The 27,118-nt window shown below is 42.7% G+C and overlaps 1 long non-coding RNA gene across 1 annotated transcript; it reads right to left on the minus strand.

Moving 5' to 3' along the window:
- Positions 1-936: 936 nt before the first annotated feature.
- LOC141069675 (uncharacterized) lies at positions 937-22,506 on the minus strand. The gene is made up of 2 exons (XR_012226633.1): positions 21,709-22,506; positions 937-1,098 (listed from the first exon to the last, which is right to left on the minus strand). It is a non-coding gene; the product is annotated as an uncharacterized lncRNA (long non-coding RNA).
- Between the last annotated feature and the right edge of the window lie 4,612 nt (positions 22,507-27,118).

Raw genomic sequence — 27,118 nt, forward strand, 5'->3', positions numbered from 1 at the left:
CGCCCGCCAGCGTCATCCGATGGGCGCCGCCATCTTGAAAATGGCGGGCGCATGCGCAGTGCGCCCGCCGGGAATCTGCTGGCTCCGGCTGGCAGATTCCATTCATTATTTTGATCACTATGATAAACGATCATAGTGATCAAAATAATAAAAATAGTACATAACCCCCCCGTTTATCACCCCCTTATATAGGCACACATAATGAAATAAAAAAAATATTTTTTTTTTCAGTTTTCCATAAGGGTTAGGGTTAGGCTAGGGTTAGGGTTAGGCTAGGGTTAGGGTTAGGGCTAGGCTAGGGTTAGGGTTAGGCTAGGGTTAGGGTTAGGTTAGGGTTAGGGTTAGGCTAGGGTTAGGGTTAGGCTAGGGTTAGGGTTAGGCTAGGGTTAGGGTTAGGGCTAGGCTAGGGTTAGGCTAGGGTTAGGGTTAGGCTAGGGTTAGGGTTAGGCTAGGGTTAGGGTTAGGCTAGGGTTAGGGTTAGGGTTAGGCTAGGGTTAGGGTTAGGCTAGGGTTAGGGCTAGGGTTAGGGTTGGGCTAGGGTTAAGGGTTAGGGTTGGGCTAGGGTTAGGGTTGGGCTAGGGTTAAGGGTTAGGGTTGGGCTAGGGTTAGGGCTAGGGTTGGGCTAGGGTTGGGCTAGGGTTAGGGCGAACTAGGATTAGGGTTAGGATTAGGGATTAGAGTTGGGATTAGGGTTAGGGGTGTGTTGGGGTTAGGGTTGGAGCAAGAATTGAGGGGTTTCCACTATTTACCAACTTTGGGGGTCTAAAAATTGGGGTCTAAAAAATCACTTTTGTGGAAATAAAAAAGACTTTTTATTTTCACGGCTCTGCGTTTATAAACTTCTGTGACGCGCTTGGGGGTTCAAAGTGCTCACCACACATCTAGATAAGTTCCTTAGGGGTGCATGCAAAGAGAAAGATTGAGTAACTAGGTGAATATAATAAAAATACGTCTTTATTGGTTAACATGTATATCATTCAATACAAAAATACAAAGATTAAAATGACACCACAAGATGAAAGAACAGAATAACCCGGGAAAAACACCCAGCCACAGGATATCAAGTGATATAACAATATATATAGAGAGTAACCACATCTATATAGATAACAAATATCTGCTAGTTCCCCATCCCCCGAATTGGGGGTCACTGCGCCACATTATCAGTCCATTGTGACCACCTAGTGTGCATAGGTAAATTTAAAGTGGCCAGTTTAAGGAGATATCTTACCAGATATGCATGGAGGCTGAGTGAGCCCAGGACCAGGTAGGACAAACGCCCGACGCGCGTTTCGCGTGACTACAAGCACGCTTTCTCAAGGGCAGTAAGTTCCTTAGGGGGTCTAATTTCCAAAATGGGGTCACTTGTGGGGGGTTTCCACTGTTTAGGCCCATCAGGGGCTCTGCAAATGCAACATGATGCCCGCAGACCATTCCATCAAAGTCTGCATTCCAAAATGGCACTCCTTCCCTTCCGAGCTCTCCCATGCGCCCAAACAGTGGTTCCCCCCACATATGGGGTATCAGTGTACTCAGGACAAATCACATAATAACTGTGGGGGTATGATTTCTCCTGTTACCCTTATAAAAATAAAAATTTGGGGGTGAAAAGATCATTTTTGTGGAAAAAAAAATGGATTTCTTATTTTCACGGCTCTACGTTATAAACTTCTGTGAAGCACTTGAAGGTTCAAAGTGCTCACCACACATCTAGATAAGTTCCTTCATGGGTCTAGTTTCCAAAATGGAGTCACTTGTTGGGGGTTTCCACTGTTTAGGCCCATCAGGGGCTCTGCAAACGCAACATGATGCCCGCAGACCATTCCATCAAAGTCTGCATTCCAAAATGGCACTCCTTCCCTTCCGAGCAATCCCATGCACCCAAACAGTGGTTCCTCCCCACATATGGGGTATCAGCGTACTCAGGACAAATCGCATAATAACTGTGGGGGTATGATTTCTCCTGTTACCCTTGTAAAAATAAAAATTTGGGGGTGAAAAGATCATTTTTGTGGAAAAAAAAATGGATTTCTTATTTTCACGGCTCTACGTTATAAACTTCTGTGAAGCACTTGAAGGTTCAAAGTGCTCACCACACATCTAGATAAGTTCCTTAATGGGTCTAGTTTCCAAAATGGGGTCACTTGTTGGAGTTTTCCACTCTTTAGGCACATTAAGGGCTCTCCGAACGCAACATGGCATCCGATCTTAATTCCAGCCAATTCTGCGTTGAAAAAGTCAAACGGTGCTCCATCCCTTGCGAGCTCTGCCGTGTGCTGAAAAAGGGGTTTACCCCCACATATGGGGTATCGGCGTATTCAGGAGAAATTGTACAACAAATTTTGTGGTTGATTTTCTCTTTTAACACTTGTGAAAATAAAAAAAATTGGTTCTGAAGTAATTTTTTTCCAAAAAAAAGTTAAATGTTTATTTTTTCCATCCACATTGCTTTCGTTCCTGTGAAGCAATTAAAGGGTTAATAAACTTCTTGAATGTGGTTTTGAGCACCTTGAGGGGTCTAGTTTTTAGAATGGTGCCACTTTTGGGTATTTTCTGTCATGTACACCCCTCAAAATGACTTTAAATATGATGTGGTCCCTAAAAAAAATGGCTTTGTAAATTTTGTTGTAAAAATGAGAAATCGCTGGTCAACTTTTAACCCTTATAACTTCCTAACAAAAAAAAATTTTGCTTCCAAAATTGTGCTGATGTAAAGTAGACATGTGGGAAATGTTATTTATTAAGAAATTTATGTGACACATCTCTCTGATTTAAGGGCATAAAAATTTAAAGTTTTAAAATTGCAAAATTTTAAAAATTTTTGCCATATTTCTGTTTTTTTCATAAATAAACACAAGACTTATCGAAGAAATTTTACCACTAACATGAAGTACAATATGTCACGAAAAAACATTCTCAGAATCAGCAGGATCCATTAAAGCGTTCCAGAGTTATAACCTCATAAAGGGACAGTGGTCAGAATTGTAAAAATTGGCCTGGTCATTAAGCTGCAAACTGGCTCTGTCGCGAAGGGGTTAATGCACTTGCTTTTGACTTATTTGTTTTCATTAGGGTATACACACACATTGTTTTTTCTTTTGGTTTTGCTTGCTTTTATGACCAGTGTGAACATGCTTTTACATCATGCATGTCATTCATGTCTACTTCAGTTCAGTTTTTTTGCTTTTCTTCAATATTTAAAAGTATGTATAAACAAAACGATAGGTAAAGAAGAGTAAATCATTATTGAAAACCTGCACACACACAAAATATGTATAAAAAGCAGGGCTTTTTTTGCGCCGGTACGCGACAGTACGGCGTACTGGAAAATCTGAAGGTGCTGCCGCACACCTTAAAATAATAAAGCATTCATTCTTACCCTCCGTCACTCTGTCACCACTGCCGTCCTCCAGTCCCTGCTTCTTCCTGCTTGTACCCGGTTATGACCGGCGCAGCAGCAATGACGTCATCGCTGCTGTGCATGTCACATGATGCCGGCGAAAGCAGGAAGAAGCAGGGACTGGCAGCGGTGGCGGAAGGTAAGAATGAATGGTTCATTATTTTAAGATGTGCGGCAGCATGAGGGGCTGTAACCTGTGATGGGTGGCTAGATAACACTGATGGGGGGCTGTATACCACTGATGGGGGGCCGGTCTGTTTTGGTTTGATTCGTTTAAATCGTCGTTTATATTAGTGTTTTATGAAGTTTTGTATGAGTTCATTGAGTTTTGTTTCATGAAACTTGTCTTAGATGGATAAAATAACGCACTATTTCAGCCATTGACAGAAACAGTAAAGAACGAACTCGAGACGTCGTGGCTGATGAAAATTTGGTTGAAAATTGGCGTTTCTTCTAGAATACAGCCTAGGTAAATCGGTTAATGAATACGAAAACCATATTTTGCAAGTGACAAAAACATTTATACAGTATTAGACATTTTTTATTTTTCTTTTGCAATCTGAATTACCTAGTTTTTGATTGAAATTAGCGTACAGACTACAGTACTGAATAATGAGAAATTAATCAGAAAGGCGTACCGGCAAATATGTTTTTACAAAAAAAGCCCTGATAAAAAGGCATAACACAACAGCAGGAGGGAATGAGGTAGATGTAAGTATAGTAACAATACCAGAAAAATAACTAATAAATATTATCCAGGGGCCTGACGAAGGCTATATCCTAAAACACATCTTGGGACCTGGCACCATTCAAGCAGGAGAAAATGACTTCAGGTATATACGGTACATGAATTTACTCTTCTAAAGTTACCCCTTTACTTGTTTAATTATGGCAGCAATACCTGATATATACAGTATATCGCCTATTAGCTAATATTTATTAGTTATTGTTCTAGTGTTGTTGATATACTTACATCTACCTCATTCAATCCTGCTGTTATGTGTCGCCTTTAGTGTTTGCTCACTTTGCCTTTTTATATATATTTTTTGTGCGTACATGTTTTCATTAGAGATTTACACTTTATCTATCATTTTAGCTATACATTTTTGTGAATAGGCTTATAATACTTACTATTGCTGTACTTGATAATATCTTGCTAATGGGTGCTATTATATATTCTGCTTTGATATACATTTTATAATTAATTAGGACTATACAGTTTATCTGATGATTGGCTAACAGTAGAGGGCTAGCAAAAGGTTAAAAAGAGAAAAAACATACTTCATCGCTCACCTTTCCGGATGCCTCTGCTGCTCTGTACCCAATGTCTGGCCCTTCGCTCCTCTGTCTTGTCGCATCTCCAGCCCGGTGTTCACTCTAATCTTGGACATCCGGTCGCAAATAGGACTACGGCACATGTGCAGTGGTGTGGGTGCTGTTTTTTCTCCTTTTTAGCCTCTTGCCATCCCTCTACTCTTTAGTAAGATGGTGGCTACGGGTGGTTGCCATTTTGCTGAATTCTCAAAGAGCAAATTACAATTAATCAGTGTTTTCCAGAATGTGATTTTTTTGTCAAATACTAATAGAATTCAATTCCACTAGAATAAATTAACCCATATCTATTCGGCACATTTTTTTTAATTCTGGCCAATCCAAATGAACTTCCCAGACTCGCACTGCCTGTCCTTGCTATCTGCTATTTGCTAAGATTCCAAAATAACCTTTTGTGACTCATATTCTTATTTGTTTTCCTGTTTCCTACTTGGAAAGGTAGGTTCACATGATTGTTTCATCCATCTGTGTGCAATCTGTTTTTTTACAGCAGCGGCTATTAATTTACAAAACCATTTACAGTTTCCTACATTACAGAATTGCACTATGATCATTGAATACTTGAACTCCAATATTGCTATACACTGTTTTATTGCTACAATTTTGCTATACTTTGTCAAAAAGAGTTTTATCAAAAAAGTGTAAAGGCCATCCAACCGTGACAAGGTATACCTCATATTTGACCACCAAACCTCATAATTTACTCTGAATGACATCTGCAGAATATTCTGACATTGACCAGAAAATCTTTGCACTAAGGATGAGCAAATACTTTATACAGTATTCTAAATAAACTCAATTAATTTCAAATTTCTCTATGTTTTCAGATTCTAGCTAATAGGAATTTTTGAATTTTTGGTTCACTCACTAAAGTTGTGAAAACATGGAGTGTTGCATCTCATCAAAGTAAAAAACAGTGAGGTTGCTTCATAATTTACCAAGAATGATTACTCTAAAATGTTGAAATTGTATTACTGCCATACAAAATAGGGAAAAATGGAAAAAAGAGCTATATTATATCTAGATATATACATCTATATATATATAATCGTCTTATCATGTCTGTCTGTCTGTAACCGAAATGCCGCGGCTGCCGCTGATGGATCACGGCAGCCAGGCCGCGACCAATCAACGGCAGGCGCAGTTGGGCACAGCGCTCAATCGAGCGCAGCGTATCTGTAAAAAATAGAATTAAAATAAAAAAAGGTTATACTCACCTTCTGACGGCCCGCGATCTCCACTCCACGCGCCCAGCCTCGTGGTCCCAGTAATGCCTTGCGCCTTAGACCGGAAATGACGTCACTCTCGTGAGAGCGCGACGTCATCAGCGGTATTTTGCGCAAAGCATTACTGGGACCGCGAGGTCGGGCGCATCGAGTGGAGATCGAGGGCCGTCGGAAGGTGAGTATATAACTATTTTTTTATTTTAACAGAGACCATACATACCAGGAAAGGGGGGTGACGGGACCATGCTTAACAGGAGAAGGGGGTGAGGGGGACCATGCATACCAGGATAGGGGGGTGAGGGGACCATGCCTACCAGGATAGGGAGGTGAGGGGACCATGCATACCAGGATAGGGGGGGTGAGGGGACCATTCATACCAGGATAGGGGGGTGAGGGGACCATGCATACCAGCAATGGGGGTGAGGGGAACCATGCATACCAGCAATGGGGGTGAGGGGAACCATGCATACCAGCAATGAGTGGAGGGGGACCATGCATACCAGCAAAGGGGGGGTGAGGGTGACCATGCATACCAGGAAAGGGAGGTGAGGGGACCATGCATACCAGGAAAGGGGGGGTGACGGGACCACGCATACCAGGAGAGGGGGGTGAGGGGGACCATGCATACCAGGATAGGGGGGTGAGGGGACCATGCCTACCAGGATAGGGGGGTGAGGGGACCATGCCTACCAGGATAGGGGGGTGAGGGGACCATGCATACCAGGATAGGGGGGTGAGGGGACCATGCATACCAGGATAGGGGGGTGAGGGGACCGTGCAAACCAGCAATGGGGGTGAGGGGAACCATGCATACCAGCAATGGGGTTGGGAGGGGGACTATGCATACCAACAATGGGGGGAGGGGGACCATGCATGCCAGCAATGGGGGAGGGGACCATGCATACCAGCAAAGGGGGGTGACGGTGACCATGCATACCAGGAAAGGCGGGTGAGGGTGACCATGCATACTAGGAATGGGGGGTGAGGGTGACCATGCATACCAGGATAGGGGGGTGAGGGTGACCATGTATACCAGGATAGGGGGGTGAGGGGACCATGCATACCAGGACAGGGGGGTGAGGGGACCATGCATACCAGGAAAGGGGGTGAGGGGAACCATGCATACCAGGAAAGGGGGTGAGGGGGACCATGCATACCAGGAAAGGGGGGTGAGGGGGACCATGAATACCAGGAAAGGGTGGGTGAGGGGACCATGCATAGCAGGAAAGGGGGGGTGACAGGACCATGCATACAAACAAAGGGAGATGAGGGGACCATGCATACCAGGAAAGGGGGGGTGACGAGACCATGCATACAGGAAAGAGGGGTGACGGGACCATGCATACCAGGAAAGGGAGGTGAGGGGACCATGCATACCAGGAAAGGGGGTGATTGGACCATGCATACCAGGAAAGGGGGGTGAGGGGGACCATGCACACCAGGAAAGGGGGGTGATGGGACCATGCATACCAGGAAAGGGGGGTGAGGGGGACCATGCATACCAGGAAAGGGGGGTGAGGTGACCATGCTTACCAGGAAAGAGGGATGAGAGGACCATGCACACCAGGATTGGAGGGTGAGAGGACCTGAGGGTGAGGGGACCATGCTTACCAGGATTGGGGGGTGAGGGTACCATGCTTACCATGAAAGGGAGGTGAGGGGATCATGCATACCAGGATTGGGGGGTGAGAGGACCATGCATATCAGGATTGGGGGGTGCATTATTGCATTATTATTAAAATTTCATAAATAAACTACATACATATTCTAGAATACCCGATGTGTTGGAATCAGGCCACCATTTAGTATGAAATATTCATCTGCAAAAATTGCTATGAAAAAAAGGAAGGTACTTAGCACATAGGATTCAGGAAGCATATAGCCATAAAATTGCATAGCTTTTATGCAAGTACAATATCAAAAGACTTGGACAATAGTTAAAATGAGATACATATCCAATATGATACTACAAAGTACATATGTTATTCAACTGTAATATCCAAACAGTAGCATGCTCAATGGTGAAGTTTAGCAAAATTACACTACCATAAATATAGCACTACTGTGTGCAGGATAAGCAAAGATCATGTACAAAAATATATATAAAGCATCAGTTAAAACCCTATTCTAGTGAGCCCATTGTTCCTATAGGTTACAGGTGTACATATTCAATAATAAAGGTATGTATGCAAAGGTTCAAAACCTGTTAGAAAAAGGAGGACACCTGTATCCTATTATATTAATGCCAGCACTAGGCTATTAAATCATAGCAATACAAAGGATGAGCTATGGGGCTGATTGCTTAAAGGCATTCATATATCCAGCACAATTCTAAGTCATAAACAAATCAAAGAAAGATCTATGAATGGTAGTGCTCCTGCTACAATTAGCAGGTAGTGCCCACATGTAGCTGTTAATTTAAACACATGGAGTGGTCAGCATAATGTTAATTGGCATCAGTGCCCTTATAAATTGTCCATAGGACATATACAAAGTACCGCTCCCACTTTTAATGCATAAGTAAACAGCCACAAAGGGTAAACAGAGAAGAAACATACGACTTTGCAGTATCCTGATCCCCGATGCACGTTTCGCGTTAGCTTCGTCTCAGGGGGTCTCACTTACGCTTTGAAATGATATCTTGCGCGTGCCCAGTATGCTTTGCCCAACGGCAGGCAAAGCCTTTTCCATGCACTTTATATTCACTCATTTCTATTATTCATTTCACAGGCCCTTTTCTTGTATAATCATTTAATTCTGATTCCCCTTTCAATCATGGCTGCAGATGTGTCACACGCTGCACAGCACATGGGCCTGCTGTGACGTTTGATTGGTTGCTGGATTGTTGCGTGGCCGACTGTGACTTCGGACGCACTCGGCCACAGCACTTCCGGTTGGTACTTCCTTAATTTTTGCCCATGAAATGAATGCAAGGCTTTCTCCAAATGTGGTTGCACCCCAATAACACTATGAACAGATGTAAATGAGTGCCACCTGAAAGCAACATTTGTAGTCAGCCTATATGCTTCCTTGCTCCATCTCATCATGCTCCGCCTGCAATGCAACCCCTTTGTTTGTGAGCAGAAGGCGTTTCAGAAGACAGAGAATCGGGATGGTGACGCTAATTAGGGTGCCATCGCCGCTCACCATCTTGGTGGAGTCCTCAAAGTTTAGGAGTATGGTACATATGTCTGACACCCTCAGGTCTTATGTGTGGAGTCTGAACTGAATACTGGTATTCAACAACTGCCCTCTTCTGTTCACAAATCCTTCACAACATCTGCAGTGCAGAATTCCAACATGTGGGGACATCATAAACAAGTCAGTGAGCCAGAAGCTGCAAACACTGCTGAAGCACAGCAGAAGCTGTAGCTGACTTTCTAAAGTGGGACACAGATGGCGTACTTTGACAAACAGGTCTGGCAGCTCTGGGAAGGTTTTAAGAAACAGCTGAACCACGAGGCTATGCACAGGGTCTGTACCACAGGACTGGCGTATAGCAAATGTGGTGCCAATATTCAAAAAGGGGACAAAAACTGAACTTGGAAATTATAGGCCAGTGAGTTTAACTTCAACTGTGGGTAAAATCCTGGAGGGTTTTCTAAGAGATACTATACTGGAGTATCTGGAGAAGAATAAACTTATGACCCAATATCAACATGGGTTTACAAGGGACTGTTCCTGTCAGACTAATCTGATAAGGTTTTATGAAGAGGTAAGTTCCGGACTGGACCAAAGGAATGCAGTGGACGTGGTGTACATGGACTTTTCAAAAGCTTTTGATATGGTGCCACACAAAAGGTTGATACATAAAATGAGAACAATGGGGATAGGGGAAAATATGTGTAGGTGGGTTAAGAGCTGCCTCAGGGTAGGAAACAAAGGGTGGTTATTAATGGAGCACACTCGGACTGGGTCACGGTTAGCAGTGGGGTACCACAGGGGTCAGTTTTGGGCCCGCTTCTTTTTAACATATTTATTAATGACCTTGTAGGGGGCATAGAGAGTAGAATTTCAATATTTGCAGATGACACTAAACTCTGCAGGGTAATCAATACAGAGGAGGACAATTTTATATTACAGGAGGATTTATGTAAACTAGAAGCTTGGGCTGATAAATGGCAAATGAGCTTTAATGGGGATAAATGTAAGGTCATGCACTTGGGTAGAACGAACAAGATGCATAATTATGTGCTTAATTGTAAAACACTGGGCAAAACAGTCACTGAAAAAGACCTGGGTGTATGGGTGGACGACAAACTCACATTTAGTGGCCAGTGTCAGGCAGCTGCTGCAAAGGCAAATAAAATAATGGGATGCATTAAAAGAGGCATAGATGCTCAGGAGGAGAACATAATTTTACCTCTATATAAGTCACTAGTGCGACCACACTTAGAATACTGTGTACAGTTCTGGTCTCCGGTGTATAAGAAAGACATAGCTGAACTGGAGCGGGTGCAGAGAAGAGCGACCAAGGTTATTAGGGAACTGGGGGGTCTGCAATACCAAGACAGGTTATTACACTTGGGGTTATTTAGTTTGGAGAATCGAAGGCTTAGGGGTGATCTTATTACAATGTATAAATATATGCGGGGACAATACAAAGACCTTTCTAATGATCTTTTTACTCTTAGACCTGTGACGGGGACAAGGGGGCATCATCTACGTCTGGAGGAAAGAAGGTTTAAGCATACTCACAGACGCGGATTCTTTACTGTAAGAGCAGTGAGACTATGGAACTCTCTGCCATATGATGTTGTAATGAGTGATTCCCTACTAAAATTTAAGAGGGGACTGGATGCCTTTCTTGAAAAGTATAATATTACAGGGTATATACACTAGCTTCCTTAGTGTTGTGTTGATCCAGGGAGCTAGTCTGATTGCCGTATGTGGAGTCAGGAAGGAATTTTTTTCCCCAATGTGAAGCTTACTGTTTGCCACATGGGTTTTTTTTGCCTTCCTCTGGATCAACATGTTAGGGCAAGTTAGGATAAGATATGGGTTGAACTAGATGGACTTAAAGTCTCCCTTCAACCTTAATTACTATGTTCCTATGTTACATTGGCCAGGCATGGTACGTGTTTGAGCTCGCCTTGCCTCAGAGCCGCCACCAGGTGCCAGTCATTGTCACATACGACCATGCCTGGCTGTAGGATTAGCTGTGTTAGCAGAGCTGTCCACAACTATTCTGCATTGCGCGGTTTGTCATTTAAGCATATTAGCTTCAGCACTGCCTGTTGCCACTTGGCTGAGGCAGTGCTGCATTGCTTCCAACTTGAGACTGATGTGGTCATTTCAAAGATGGAGGCTGAAGAGGAGGAGGAAGTTGAGATACAGGAGCTGTAGACTGTGGTGGCAAACCTGATTGACCTTGGGCCTGCAATCCTCGGCATCGGGAGGACTTGTTTCATCCCAAGGTCCTACTGGGTCCTGGCTTCCACTATGTTAACCCAGTGTGCCGTCAGTGAGATGTACCTGCCCTGCTCACAAGCACTTGTCCATGGTTTGGAGGACTTTCCCAGTAACTTCACTGTTGAGGGCACAGCTAATATTGTGGGACATGGGCTTGTGTAATGCGGGTACGGCACACCGTCAGAAATATTGATGGCCGCTGCCATCAGGTTGTGGAAAGTTTCCATCTCCACGAGCCTAGAAGGCAACATTTTGAGTGCAAGCAGTCGAGAAATGTGTGAATTTAGTAGCGTGACCTGTGGGGTGTAGGCTGCGTATTTGCGCTTGCGTTCCAAGGACTGTGGTATGGACAACTGAACTCTGCGCTGGGTCAAGGACATGGATGTGCTTCATGATGGTGCTGCATGAGTGTGTGCAACGACAAGTGCAGGGCGGGCAGAAGGCATCTTCGCATGCACCATGGACAGGGCATTGGCTTGCATACACAACATCAGAAGAAGAAGTGGTGTCACCCGCAGACACTGTTCCTGGACTCTGGGATTCAGCTGACAAAGTTGGGTGTTTTGCTGCCATGTGCGTGATCATGCTGGTAGTGGTCAAGCTGGTAGTTTTGCTACCCCTGCTGATGCTGGCATGGCAGTTGGTTCAAATGGCCCTTTAGGGGTTATCGGGAGAGTCTTTAAAAAACAACCAGACTCGGGAAGACCTAACAGTTGTACTGGCAACTTCTGTTGTGTTGGTGTTACGGGGAACGGTTGCCCATCTTCTGTCTGTGGCCACCACACTGCTTTTCCTGCCTGTTGGGGTGCTATGACACAACAAGAAAACACAAAATAACAAATTTGAAAAAATACTCTGCAGTAAAAACATGACAGTAATCAGCAAGTGCTGTATAACAAATACAGGGTATTTAGTCGATATGTTTTTTGCAAAGAATATATACCAAGCTGCTTCACCACGTCACGGTAACCCTTCCCGAAGCAGTCCCTATCTAATGTATTTAAAACCTGAACATCTGAACAGTGTCTGAAATGAACAGGATTCGGACAGGCGCTTCTTAGCATGGGCTTGTGGTGCAGGACAGCTCATTTATGTGCATGTTACACAGGAGAGGGGTGGGGTCTCCCAAACCATGCTGAGCATGGAAAAAAACGGATTAAAAACATATGTAACAGGCACAAGTGTGAACAAGTCGGTAAGACAATGCTCACACCACCCAATGGCTGAGACACAACAAGAAAACACAAAATAACAAATTTGAAAAAATACTCTGCAGTAAAAACATGACAGTAATCAGCAAGTGCTGTATAACAGATACAGGGTATTTAGTCGATATGTTTTTTGCAAAGAATATATACCAAGCTGCTTCACCACGTCACGGTAACCCTTCACGAAGCAGTCCCTATCTAATGTATTTAAAACCTGAACATCTGAACAGTGTCTGAAATGAACAGGATTCGGACAGGCGCTTCTTAGTATGGGCTTGTGGTGCAGGACAGCTCATTTATGTGCATGTTACACAGGAGAGGGGTGGGGTTTCCCAAACCATGCTGAGCATGGAAAAAAACGGATTAAAAACATATGTAACAAGCACAAGTGTGAACAAGTCGGTAAGACAATGCTCACACCACCAAATGGCTGAGACACAACAAGAAAACACAAAATAACAAATTTGAAAAAATACTCTGCAGTAAAAACATGACAGTAATCAGCAAGTGCTGTATAACAAATACAGGGTATTTAGTCGATATGTTTTTTGCAAAGAATATATACCAAGCTGCTTCACCACGTCACGGTAACCCTTCACGAAGCAGTCCCTATCTAATGTATTTAAAACCTGAACATCTGAACAGTGTCTGAAATGAACAGGATTCGGACAGGCGCTTCTTAGTATGGGCTTGTGGTGCAGGACAGCTCATTTATGTGCATGTTACACAGGAGAGGGGTGGGGTCTCCCAAGCCATGCTGAGCATGGAAAAAATGGATTAAAAACATATGTAACATGCACAAGTGTGAACAAGTCGGTAAGACAATGCTCACACCACCCAATGGCTGAGACACAACAAGAAAACACAAAATAACATATTTGAAAAAATACTCTGCAGTAAAAACTTGACAGTAATCAGCAAGTGCTGTATAACAAATACAGGGTATTTAGTCGATATGTTTTTTGCAAAGAATATATACCAAGCTGCTTCACCACGTCATGGTAACCCTTCACGAAGCAGTCCCTATCTAATGTATTTAAAACCTGAACATCTGAACAGTGTCTGAAATGAACAGGATTCGGACAGGAGCTTCTTAGTATGGGCTTGTGGTGCAGGACAGCTCATTTATGTGCATGTTACACAGGAGAGGGGTGGGGTCTCCCAAACCATGCTGAGCATGGAAAAAACGGATTAAAAACATATGTAACATGCACAAGTGTGAACAAGTCGGTAAGACAATGCAGACAACCACCCAATGGCTGAGACACAACAAGAAAACACAAAATAACAAATTTGAAAAAATACTCTGCAGTAAAAACATGACAGTAATCAGCAAGTGCTGTATAACAAATACAGGGTATTTAGTCGATATGTTTTTTGCATATTGGGGTGCTATGCCTCCTTCCCCCTGTGTGCTGCTGTCGTCGCTCGGCATGTCCTCCTGCCAGATTGAGTCAGTTACTATATAATCCACCACCTCGTCTTCCAATTCCGCACCCTGGTCCTCCTCCTGACTTTCAGGCAATTGTGTCTCATCATCGTCCACCCTTGAGACACATTCATACCATCACCTTTGTGTGATCATGGCTGCTCTAATATTTAGGCATCGCTACATGCGATCTCCTCTTGCCCCACTTCAAGTGGATCGGGCTAGGGCCCTGAATCTATAAATGGAAAAGTGAACAGCTCTTCAGAGTGTGGAATTGTGGGATCAGTTGTCTCCGGGCACTCGGCGTGGTGGGAGGAAGGAGGACCAGAGTGAGGAATATGCAGTCCAGACTCACGGCTACTCAGACTTGACCATATGGAAGACAGGGTGTTGGTGGTGGTGGCAAAGTGACTGGAAGCATTATCCGCTAGCCAAACAATAACCTTTTGACACTGTTCTGGGCTCAATAGTGATATGCTGCTGTAATTGGGACAGGAAGGTCAGGCAAGAAGATGTGAGTGCTTGTTGTGGCACAATTTCAGCTTGGCCTTGGCCTCTGCCTGCACCATTACCATCATGTCCAGATCCACATTCCTTGCCATGCGCCTTGACCATTTTAAATGGAGGACAATATTTTGCACGCTCACTACAAATGGCTGAGTTTAAAATAGCTGGCCTGTAGGTAACAATTTTTTTTCAGCAAACTGGTGTCAATAACTTGTATAAGACACTCCAAGAAAATTTTACAGTAGCCCAGAAATGGCAGAATTTTCTGCGCACTCAGATGTGATCCCTGTGACGGCCAAACCCCTGTTTAAAATAGCTGGCCTCTATGTAACTATTTTTTTCAGCAAACTGGTGTCAATAATTTGTATAAGACACTCCACAAAAATTTTACACTAGCCCAGAAATGGCAGAATTTTCTACGCACTCAGATGTGATCGATGTGACGGCCAAACTCCTGTTTAAAATAGATGTCCTGTAGGTAACTATTTTTTTTTCTGCAAACTGGTGTCAATAACGTGTATAAGACACCCCAGCAAAATTCTACAATAGCCTAAAAATAGCAGAATATTTGGTGCACTCAGATGTGATCCCTGTGACAGCCTAACCCCTGTTTAAAATATCTGGCCTGTAAGTAACTATTTTTTTTTCTGCAAACTGATGTCAATAACTTGTATAATGAGAGGAGAATGCTGATGGAGGAAAGATGTATATCTTTGTACCGTGTTAGCCAGTAGATAGAAAAATATTCAGAATTGAGAGTCCTTAGTGGTTGATACCTTTTAACGGCTAACTGAAAAGATGGTAACACATTGCAAGCTTTCGAGACTACTCAGGTCTCTTCATCAGGCATAGACTAATACAAAATCTAAAGAGTCACATATTTATGCACAATACAGCACAGAAAAAATGCAATAGATGAGACAAGTGACGTGAAGCAGAATTATGATTATGGGAGAGGGAGAAACATAAATATTGGACCAGTTCATAGATAAGGAGTCCGGATGTTTTATTGTCCTCTGATTGGGGTCTCCTAATGCGTTGTGATGCCCCCACACGGTCTTAGGAGCAAATTCCTTAATTGATGTAAAAAGACATAAATCCATGCGACACATTCATTCCAGCATTGAGAGTGTCAAAGGTCGTCATAAATTTATACTCACAGACTCTTCTCTCTCTCTGAGATGTGAAGTTACGTTTCAATACCAGTAATTTCATATCCCTTATGTCGTGGTCCATCATACAAAAATGTTTTGCCACAGATAGATCCATTCTTTTTTCTCTTATTGTGTGACGATGAGCATTCATCCTTGTTCTAAGCTTTTGCCCTGTCTCCCCCAAATACACACCCCCATTTGGACATTTAGTACAAATAATTAAGTACACCTCATTAGATGTAATGCAGCTGAAAGTACCTGGGATCTAGTAGTCCTGATGTGAATTGGGGATCTTTATCTTGTCCGTGGTCATTATAGATGGACAGGTTTTACATTTTTTTCTGGTTGCAAGGAAAGGTTCCTCGAGCTGTAGGAGAAGACAGGGAGCTTCTGACAATGATGCTTCTTAGATTTGGGGGCTGCCTAAAGCACAGTAGTGGGGGGTCTGGAAAAATGGATTGTAATCAGGCATCTTTTTGTAGTAAAGGTTGGAATTTCCGTGCAGCTCCTCTTAGCACTTCCAGATTTGGGTTGTAAGTGACTACTAGAGGCACCCGGTTATTTTCTTCTTTAACTTTGTAATGTAGCAGGTGATTCTTTGACATTCTGGTGGCCCTTGTAATTTGGTTTTCAATTGTTCTTGGATGGTAGCCCTGATTCAAAAAGGTCTTTTTGAGGCAACCAAGGTGTTTGTCTCTATCCATGGGGTTGGAACATACACGATTGTATCTGATGGCTTGGCTATAGATAATAGAGTTCTTTATGTGTTTTGGATGGAAACTGTCCCATTTAAGGTATGTTGTACGGTCGATTTGCTTCTGATACAGGGATGTCTCTATTTCATTGTTTTTTAGTTTAATGATGGTGTCCAAAAAGTTAATCTCAGTGCTGGAGTAGTTAAGTGTTAAATTGATGGCGGGATGAAATTGATTAAACTGTTCGTGGAACGTCTTTAGCTGTTGCTCAGACTCCGTCCAGATGATTAAAATATCATCAATGAAGTGGTAGTAGGCCAGGGGCCTGATGGGGCATGAGGACAAAAAGTCGCTTTCAAGCTTGGCCGTGAAAAGATTTGCATACTGTGGAGCCATTTTACTTCCCATAGCTGTGCCAGTCTCCTGTAGATAGATCTTGTTGTCAAATTCAAAGTAATTGTAGATGAGGATGAATTTTATAAGTTTCACCACAGCATCAGCATCAGTCCCTGTGTTTTCCATGAAGAATTTGCAGGCATTTAATCCATCTTGGTGTGGGATATTAGAATACAAAGATTCCACATCAGGAGAATGCTGTGCACTCAAGTCATAAGGCCTCTTTCACACTTCTGTTTTTTGCCATCAGTCACAATCCGTCAAAGTGTGAAAAAAACAGATCCTGTGAAGATTGCAAAAAACTGATGCACTGGATCCGGTTTTTTGATGGATCCATCGAAGCTGGAGCTGTAGGAATTTAAAGGAACAGGATTCTGGGGAGAGAGAGAGAATATATTTTTGTTCCAGAATAGAAAAAGCATCCGCAGGGGTTAAAATAAAGGAAGAAAAATTATTCCGGGCATGCTTTGTTTTAAAATACGGAATCCGTCGCTGGATTCTGTCTTCTGACGGACAGCAACGGATCCTGCACCCATAGGCTTTCAGTATAGCCAACGACGGATGGCGCTGGATCCGTCGCTGTCCGACTTTTCAACGTACACAAAAAAGTTCCTCTGTCCGTTGTCTCTAGCTGACGGACAGAGATTTTATGACGGATCCGTCGGACGACGGATGAAGCGTGTGGCCATCCGTCACAATCAATCACTAATACAAGACTATGAGAAAAAATCGGATCCAGCATGACAAAACGCTGGATCCGTTTTTTTCAAAAAACGACATATTGTGACTGATGGCAAACAACTGAAGTGTGAAAGAGGCCTAAGGAGCGAGGTGCTGGTGGAACAGACTGTAGAGCCCAAAAAATCAAATATTGAAAATCACCGCAGACTCAAATAGAAAGTTTCACAAAAGTACATAACAAGTTTATTCAGAATTCAACAAAATTTGCCATAAAGAATGTCATGAAAAAATTGAATTCAGAGTATCCGAAAAACCCAACGTTTCAACCAACCCTCCTGGGTCTTAATCAAGGGGTTACTATGGAAACAAAGAAACAACACGTAAGACATTAAAAACAGTACTGAGCAATGTAAGCAACAATACAAATTGAACAGATTGAAATAGATCATAATGAATACCATTAAATATAAGGGTTTCACATGAAAGTGCAATCAGTATACTTAAGGCTGGTTTCACACTTGCGTTTTTTTTCGCGGTATTTTAGCGCTAAATAGCGCATGCGTTTTTTTTCCTATACTTTGCATGGGATGCGCTTATGTGCGCATACACATGCGTTTGTACGTGTTTTTCCGTGCATGCGTTTTTTTGCGGTATGCGCTCGGGCGCACAAAATGCATCCTGTTGCATTTTTTGGGCGTCCGACTTGCCTCAAAAAAACGCATGCGCGCAATGCGTTTTTTTACAGCAAGACACCCATTATAAGTCTATGGGTGCGCATATGTGCGCATTGGCATGCTTATGTATGCGTTTTTTTGCACATGCGTTTTTTTTGCTAACCATGGAATTTAGGGGTTTGGGTTAGAGTTAGGGTTAGTTAAGGGGGTTTAGGGTTAGGGTTAGGGTCAGGGTCAGGGTTAGGGTTAGGGTTAGGGTCAGGGTCAGTTAGGGTTTAGGGTTTGGGTTAGGGTTAAGTATGGTTTGGTTAAGGGTTAGGGTCAGGGTTAGGGTTAGGGTTAGGGTCAGGGTTAGGGTTAGGGTCAGGGTCAGGGTTAGTTAGGGTTTAGGGTTTGGGTTAGGGTTAAGTATGGTTTGGTTAAGGGTTAGGGTCAGGGTTAGGGTTAGGGTCAGGGTTAGGGTTAGGGTCAGGGTTAGGGTTAGGGTTAGGGTCAGGGTTAGGGTTAGGGTCAGGGTTAGGGTTAGGGTTAGGGTCAGGGTCAAGGTTAGTTAGGGTTTAGGGTTTGGGTTAGGGTTAAGTATGGTTTGGTTAAGGGTTAGGGTCAGGGTTAGGGTCAGGGTTAGGGTTAGGGTTAGGGTTAGGGTTAGGGTCAGGGTTAGGGTTAGGGTTAGGGTTAGGGTCAGGGTTAGGGTTAGGGTTAGGGTCAGGGTTAGGGTTAGGGTCAGGGTTAGGGTTAGGGTTAGGGTCAGGGTTAGGGTTAGGGTTAGGGTTAGGGTCAGGGTTAGGGTTAGGGTTAGGGTCAGGGTCAGGGTTAGTTAGGGTTTAGGGTTTGGGTTAGGGTTAAGTATGGTTTGGTTAAGGGTTAGGGTCAGGGTTAGGGTTAGGGTCAGGGTTAGGGTTAGGGTCAGGGTTAGGGTTAGGGTTAGGGTCAGGGTTAGGGTTAGGGTTAGGGTTAGTAAAGTCATGGTTTGGGTTAGTGTGAGGGGCCACATAATGTTTGGAAAAAATGCAAACACGGTAAAAACGCACTAAAAACGCATACAAACGCATAAAAACGCTGCGTTTTTTTCATGCATGCTCATAAAAATGCTTGAAAAAAACGCAGCAGTTGTATGCTTTTGTATGCGTTTTTTCAATGCTTTTTTTGCGGGAAAAACGCGCTGCAAAAAAAAGCAAGTGTGAAATTAGCCTAAGAGCGGTTGCAGGCTCCCAAGTAAACATTGGGAAATCTACTTGAAAACAATACATATTCAAAACAAAAAAGTAAAAATAAGTGATACAGGAACGAGATGGGACAATAACAGGAACAGCATAATAGGTTACCTTGATTCCAGGTGAGTATGTAAGAAAGGCAAATAGAGTGGAAAAGCAGACTCTTTAATAGATTTGCAGGCACTGTGATGGATGATGAGAATGAAAGTGTTAAATCCAGTATGTAAAATAGTGAGGAAGCACACAAATATATGGTACCTTACAGCATATAACTGGTTTCTAGGAATCGTTGCCGTCTTTTCAGCGTAGGGCCTAAGGTAATACATATGGTGTCATTAAGAGGGAGCCATATAAGTGGAATAACTACAAGTACAGGTGATGGAGCAGCCGCATAACCAAAAGGAGGTATATAGAATGCAAGTACCTTTTGACAAAGGATTGGTCGCGAGTGTTTTGCCAATGTGGGGCCTATAATAATGTATATATAAATAAGTAAATAGAAAAGGTATTAGGTGAGGAAGTAGTGGCCTGAGCCGCCGTCAAAAAGCGTTGTTACCTGAAGTGAGCCGTAGGGTAGGCATAAGCAGCGCTCTCGCGCCCTGCTGGATGTGCTGGCATGGAGGGGAATGAGTGACCGCGGGTTTATATGCCGCCTAGCGCACCGCCGGGGCAGAAGTGCTACAGTAGTCAAGAAATGGCAGAATTTTCAGGGCACTCAGATGTGAACCCTGTGATGGCCAAACACCTGTTTAAAATAGTTGGCCTGTAGGTAACTATTTTGTTTTCAGCAAACTGGTGTCAATAACTTGTATAAGACCCTCCAACAAAATTTTACAGATGCCAAGAAATGGCAGAATTTTCAGCGCACTCAGATGTGAATCCTGTGACGGCCAAATCCCTGTTTAAAATAGCTGGATTTTCAGGTTGTAATATGGAAAGGCTCTGGGCTGGCTGCAGTGCAAACAAGCAAATGGAGCAAAAAAAGGTGTGCTCTGGATTGCTTTTGAAGAAAATTATCAGGATTAAGATGCAAAAAAATATTCCTGGCCCCTTATACCTGAGGCTATGTATATGCGATAAATATCTGTAATAGGCAGCAGCAGACAGTAATGGAATTGACCCTCTTGCTATATGCAATGAGGTATGCCACATACACTGCCTGCCTACCTAGCACTGATATCTATGCACTTTGATTAGTCCTCAGAAGGACTGTTGCTTTAGATGGATTTATGTATGAAAGATGGTATACCCACACTAACTAAAACAACACCAAATCTGTCCCTATCTCTGCAGCAACTCTCCCTACACTCCGTGATTTTGGAGCTGACTGTGAAGAGCAAGGTGGCACCAGGTCGGGCACCAGGTTGGGCGAGCATCGAGCACTTCCGTGCATGCCTGCTCATCACTAGTGCTAACTAAAGAAAGCATATAAGTAAAAACCGGAAAGGTTGCGACATAATTTACCAGGAATGATTACTCTTGAACATTGAAACTGCATTACTGCCATAGAAAATGGGAAAAAAAGGAAAAAAGTGCTAAATGATATATATACAGTGGGGAAAAAAGTATTTAGTCAGCCACCAATTGTGCAAGTTCTCCCATTTAAAAAGATGAGAGAGGCCTGTAATTGACATCATAGGTAGATCACAACTATGAGAGTCAAAATAAGAAAACAAATCCAGAAAATTGTCTGATTTGACAAGATTTATTTTGCAAATTATGTTGTAAAATAAGTATTTGGTCATTAACAAAAGTTCATCTCAATACTTTGTTATATATCCTTTGTTTGCAATGACAGAGATCAAACGTTTTCTGTAAGTCTTCACAAGGTTGGCACACACTGTTGGTGATATTTAGGCCCATTCCTCCATGCAGGTCTCCTCTAGAGCAGTGATGTTTTTGGCCTGTCACTGAGCAACACGGACTTTTAGATCCTTCCAATGGTTTTCTATGGGGTTGAGATCTGGAGACTGGCTTGGCCACTCCAAGACCTTAATATGCTTCTTATGAAGCCACTCCTACATTGCCATGGCGGTGTGCTTGGGATCATTATCATGATGAAAAACCCATCCATGTTTCATCTTCAATGCCCTTGCTGATGGAAGGAGGTTTGTACTCAAAACCTCATGATACATGGCCCCATTCATTATTTCATGTACACAGTTCTAGGGATGGGCGAATCCTGAAATACTCGGAATCGCTAGACTGTAACGAGTCCGAGTCGGAAACTCGCTACTCGTTGCTAGTCTAGCGAGTCCAATGTTAATGAATGGGGATGCGAGTATTGCAGCGATTCCTGTGCTGGGGAGAGAGAGAGCGATATTACTACAAGCATGCTACATACATACAACATGCATACTACATATATACTACATGCAACATACAGTGCCTACAAGTAGTATTCAACCCCCTGCAGATTTAGCAGGTTTACACATTCGGAATTAACTTGGCATTGTGACATTTGGACTGTAGATCAGCCTGGAAGTGTGAAATGCACTGCAGCAAAAAAGAATGTTATTTCTTTGTTTAATTTTTTTTAAATTGTGAAAAGTTTATTCAGAGGGTCATTTATTATTCAACCCCTCAAACCACCAGAATTCTGTTTGGTTCCCCTAAAGTATTAAGAAGTATTTTAGGCACAAAGAACAATGAGCTTCACATGTTTGGATTAATTATCTCTTTTTCCAGCCTTTTCTGACTATTTAAGACCCTCCCCAAACTTGTGAACAGCACTCATACATGGTCAACATGGGAAAGACAAAGGAGCATTCCAAGGCCATCAGAGACAAGATCGTGGAGGGTCACAAGGCTGGCAAGGGGTACAAAACCCTTTCCAAGGAGTTGGGCCTACCTGTCTCCACTGTTGGGAGCATCATCCGGAAGTGGAAGGCTTATGGAACTACTGTTAGCCTTCCACGGCCTGGACAGCCTTTGAAAGTTTCCTCCCGTGCCGAGGCCAGGCTTGTCCGAAGAGTCAAGGCTAACCCAAGGACAACAAGGAAGGAGCTCCGGGAAGATCTCATGGCAGTGGGGACATTGGTTTCAGTCAATACCATAAGTAACGTACTCCACCGCAATGGTCTCCGTTCCAGACGAGCCCGTAAGGTACCTTTACTTTCAAAGCGTCATGTCAAGGCTCGTCTACAGTTTGCTCATGATCACTTGGAGGACTCAGACAGACTGGCTCAAGGTTCTCTGGTCTGATGAGACCAAGATCGAGATCTTTGGTGCCAACCACACACGTGACGTTTGGAGACTGGATGGCACTGCATACGACCCCAAGAATACCATCCATACAGTCAAGCATGGTGGTGGCAGCATCATGCTGTGGGGCTGTTTCTCAGCCAAGGGGCCTGGCCATCTGGTCCGCATCCATGGGAAGATGGATAGCACGGCCTACCTGGAGATTTTGGCCAAGAACCTCCGCTCCTCCATCAAGGATCTTAAGATGGGTCGTCATTTCATCTTTCAACAAGACAACGACCCAAAGCACACAGCCAAGGAAACCAAGGCCCGGTTCAAGAGGCAAAAAATCAAGGTGTTGGAGTGGCCTAGTCAGTCTCCTGACCTTAACCCAATTGAAAACTTGTGGAAAGAGCTCAAGATTAAAGTCCACATGAGACACCCAAAGAACGTAGATAACTCGGAGAAGATCTGCATGGAGGAGTGGGCCAAGATAACTCCAGAGACCTGTGCCGGCCTGATCAGGTCTTATAAAAGACGATTATTAGCTGTAATTGCAAGCAAGGGTTATTCCACAAAATATTAAACCTAGGGGTTGAATAATAATTGACCCACACTTGTATGTTTAAAATTTATTAAAATTTAACTGAGCAACATAACTTTTTGGTTTGTAAGATTTATGCATCTGTTAATAAATCCTGCTCTTGTGTGAAGTTTGAAGGCTCTAACTTATTTGCATCTTATCAATACTTCATACATACTACATATACTACATGTAACATATATACTACATGCTACATACATGCAACATACATGCTACATACTACATGCATACTACATACATACTACATACATACAACATATATACTACATATATACTATATATACTACATGTAACATACATACTACATATATACTACATGCAACATACATACTACATATATACTACATGCAACATACATACTACATACATGCTACATGCATACTACATACATACACTACATGCATGCAACATGCATACTACATATATACTACATGCATGCAACATACATATATACTACATACAATACATACATATATATATATTGGTGTTTTTTTATTTTGATATTTAACCCTCAGGTGACAATGGCTTCGGGGATCAAAGTGACAAGTGACGGTAAGTATGTACTCTATGTTATATGTACTGTATGTCTATATGTATGTATTGTATGTAGTATATATGTATGTTGTATGCATGTAGTATATATGCAGTATATATGTAGTATGCATCTTGCATGCATGTGGTATGTATGTAGCATGTATGTAGTATGTATGTAGTATGTATGTAGCATGTAGTATATATGTAGTATGTATGTTACATGTAGTATATATAGTATATATGTTGTATGTATGTAGTATGTATGTAGTATGCATATAGTATGTAGTATGTATGTAGTATGTATGTAGTATGTATGTTGCATGTATGTAGCATGTAGTGTGTATGTATGTAGCATGTAGTATATATAGTATATATGTAGTATATATGTTGTATGTATGTAGCATGTATGTAGTATGTATGTTGCATGTATGTAGTATGTTGCATGTATGTAGCATGTAGAGTGTATGTATGTTACATGTAGTATATGTAGTATATATGTTGTATGTAGTATGTATGTAGTATGCATGTAGTATGCAGCATGTATGTAGTATGTATGTTGCATGTATGTAGCATGTAGTATATATGTAGTATGTATGTTACATGTAGTATATATAGTATATATGTAGTATGCATGTTGCATGCATGTAGTATATATGTTGTATGTTGCATGCATGTAGTATGTATGTAGTATGTAGCATGTATGTAGTATGTATGTTGCATTTAGTATATATGTAGTATGTATGTTACATGTAGTATATATGTAGTATGTATGTTGCATGTAGTATATATGTAGTATGCATGTTGTATGTATGTAGCATGTATGTAGCATGTCATTTTTTTTTTTTTTTTTTTTTTACATTCAACACATTAGCCGGATGATGGGACTACTACTGTCCCATCATTGGCTAATGTGTCAATCACTGTCATGGTAGCAGGCATCGCCCGATGGGACTTGTAGTCCCATCGGACGATGCCTGCACAGACCACCGGAGCCTGCACAGACCACCGGAGCCTGCACAGCCCCCCGGCAGGCCGGCACAGCCCCCCGGCAGGCCGGCACAGACCACCGGCAGGCCAGCACAGACCACCGGAGCCTGCACAGCCCCCCGGCAGGCCGGCACAGACCACCGGAGCCTGCACAGACCACCGGAGCCTGCACAGCCCCCCGGCAGGCCGGCACAGCCCCCCGGCAGGCCGGCACAGACCACCGGAGCCTGCACAGCCCCCCGGCAGGCCGGCACAGACCACCGGAGCCTGCACAGACCACCGGCAGGCCGGCACAGACCCCCGGACAGTCGGCACAGCCCCCTCGAAGGCCCGAACTGACGGCGCATCATGATGCGCACAGACAGCGCATCATGATGACGTCATTTCGCAGCCAATCGGAAAGCTCAACACTAGTCAGCAGGGGGACACAAAATCGCTAAGATTCCTATTTTTTTTTTTTTCAGAGTTTAATACAAGCAATTCTAGTTTCTTAGCGATTTTGTGTCTGCAGGGGGACACAAAATCGCTAAGAAACTAGGATTGCTTGAATTAAACTCTGAAAAAACTAGGATTGCCATTGATTTGCATTGGACTCGTTACTGTGCGAGTAATCGCTTGGAAACTCGCAGAGTACCGACTCCTGCGAGTCCCCTACTACTCGCAGAGTAACGAGTCCTAACGAATAGATTCGCCCATCCCTACACAGTTCAGCTGCCCAGAGAAACAGCCCCAAAGCATGATGTTGCCACCCCTATGCTTCACAATAGGTATGGTGTTTTTTGGATGCAACTCAACATTCTGTCTCCTCCAAACATGACGAATTTTGTTTCTACCAAACAGTTCAACTTTGGTTTCATCAGACCATATGACATTCCCCCAATACTCTGGATAATCCAAATGCTCTCTAGCAAACTTCAGATGGGCATGGACATGTACTGATTTAAGCAGGGAGACATGTCTGGCACTGCAGGATCTGAGTCCCTGGCAGTGTAGTGTGTTACTGATTGTAGCCTTTGTTATGGTGGTCTAAGCTCTATGCAGGTCATTCACTAGGTCCCCCATCTGGTTCTGGGAATTGTGCTCACTGTTCTTGTGATCATTTTGACCTTATGGGGTGAGATTTTCCATGGAGCCCCAGATCGAAGGAGATTATCAGTGGTCTTGTATGTCTTCCATTTTCTCATTATTGCTCCCAGAGTTGATTTCATCCCACCAAGCTGCTTGCCTACTGCATATTCAATCTTCCCAGTATGATGCAGAGCTACAATTTTGCTTCTGGTGTCCTTCGACGGCTCTTTGGTCTTCCCCATAGTGGAGTTTGTAGTGTGACTGTTTGAGGTTGTGGACAGGTGTATTTTATACTGATAACAAGTTCAAACAGGTGCCATTACTACAGGTAATGAGTGGAGGACAGAGGAGCCTCTTAAAGAAGAAGATACAGGTCTGTGAGAGCCAGAAACCTTGCATGTTTTTAGGTGACCAAATACTTGTTTTCCACAATAATTTGCAAAATAAATCTTAACACATCAGACAAGGTGATTTTCTGGATTTGTTTTCGCATTTTGACTTTCATAGTTGTGGTCTACCTATGATGTCAATTACAGGCCTCTCTCATCTTTTTTAGTGGGAGAACTTGCACAATTGGTGGCTGACTAAATACTTTTTTCCCCACTGTATATGAAATATTAACCTGCAAAAATTGCTATGAGCACCTCATCAAGTCATAAGTGCGTCAAAGCTTAGTCAGCACTCGATGAACTGGCAAAGACTGAAAAGAAGTCCGAAATGAGAGACGCATTAACAGGTGATGGGCAAAGTGAGTATGATAATTTATTGTTTCTTAACACCATCCCGGCTTATCCATTTATTATACCTTAGGGTCAAGAGACATCAGAGTATAATAAGCTAATTTTTATAATGGCAGTAGGGGCTTATTCCATTCTCAATAAATAAATTTGTTAAAACCAAAATTTGGCAGATTTGTTGATCTTTAACTATCATTACTAATATGACTATTGGCAACACTAAGCATTACTCTAATAACAAACACAGGACAAGGATAACAACATGTTTTATATTTTGCTCCTATCGTAAATGACCCTCAAAAGGATTATGTTCTAAATATCTTACATTCAAATTACCATTACAAGAGAGAAATCTATTAATCAAACAAAGTGAATGAGAGATTGTCTAAAAGTAAATATCCCCACCACAAGCTCCATAGATTAACATATGTTTGCATTGCATATTTATGGTTTAAGCAGTGTATGCATTAGCAAGCACAAAAGGATGTTCAATGAATAGGAAAGTGCTTGCTATCAAAGCACGGCAGCTTTGTGAGTGCAATATTCACATGTAGTGAACATTAAATTGGAGTCTTTCTACTTTGCGTATACCAGATTATGGTTTATGAATAAATGTAATGTTTGATGACAGTTTAGATCACATGAGAACATCTAATAAATTATTAAATATAGGAAAA

This window comes from Dendrobates tinctorius, unplaced genomic scaffold (assembly GCF_039654945.1).
Source record: "Dendrobates tinctorius isolate UK_male_01 unplaced genomic scaffold, ASM3965494v1 ptg000270l, whole genome shotgun sequence".
Taxonomy (NCBI): domain Eukaryota; kingdom Metazoa; phylum Chordata; class Amphibia; order Anura; family Dendrobatidae; genus Dendrobates; species Dendrobates tinctorius.